This window comes from Bison bison, unplaced genomic scaffold, assembly GCF_000754665.1.
Source record: "Bison bison bison isolate TAMUID 2011002044 unplaced genomic scaffold, Bison_UMD1.0 scf7180017864309, whole genome shotgun sequence".
In the NCBI taxonomy this organism is placed as follows: domain Eukaryota; kingdom Metazoa; phylum Chordata; class Mammalia; order Artiodactyla; family Bovidae; genus Bison; species Bison bison.
The window spans coordinates 7385962-7386775 of record NW_011494881.1 but is presented as its reverse complement, the minus strand read 5'-3'; the positions used below and the strand labels follow the sequence as shown (position 1 = coordinate 7386775).

Here is an 814-nt window from a genome sequence, read left to right as displayed (position 1 = left end):
ATCTAGCTTGAACATCTGGAAGTTCACAGTTCATGTATTGCTAAAGCCTGGCTTGGAGAATTTTGAGCATCACTTTACTAGCGTGTGAGATGAGTGCAATTGTGCGGTAGTTTAGGCATTCTTTGGCATTGCCTTTCTTTGGGATTGGAATGAAAACTGACCTTTTCCAGTCCTGTGGCCACTGCTGAGTTTTCCAAATTTGCTGGCATATTGAGGGCAGCACTTTCACGGCATCATCTTTTAGGATTTGAAATAGCTCAACTGCAATTCCGTCACCTCCACTAGGTTTGTTTGTAGTGATGCTTCCTAAGTTCCACTTGACTTCACATTCCAGGATGTCTGGCTCTAGGTCAGTGGTCACACCATCGTGATTATCTGGGTTGTGAAGACCTTTTTTGTACAGTTCTTCTGTGTATTCTTGCCACCTCTTCTTAATATGTTCTGCTTCTGTTAGGTCCCTACCATTTCTGTCTTTTATTGAGCCCATCTTTGCATGAAATATTCCCTTAATATCTCTGATTTTCTTGAAGAGATCTCTAGTCTTTCCCATTCTATTGTTTTTCTCTCTTTCTTTGCATTGATCACTGAGGAAGGCTTTCTTATCTCTTCTTGCTATTCTTTGGAACTCTGCATTCAGATGCTTATATCTTTCCTTTTCTCCTTTGCTTTTTGCTTCTCTTCTTTCCACAGCTATTTGTAAGGCCTCTTCAGATGGCCATTTTGCTTTTTTGCATTTCTTTTTCCTGGGGATGGTCTTGCTCCCTGTCTCCTGTACAATGTCACGAACCTCCATCCATAGTTCATCAGGCACTCT

General features: G+C 41.4%; 1 protein-coding gene across 2 annotated transcripts in view; it reads left to right on the top strand.

Moving 5' to 3' along the window:
• Nucleotides 1-814, top strand: part of CFAP70 (cilia and flagella associated protein 70) — an 84181-nt gene that overhangs the window by 12401 nt on the left and 70966 nt on the right. The window lies entirely within an intron of this gene.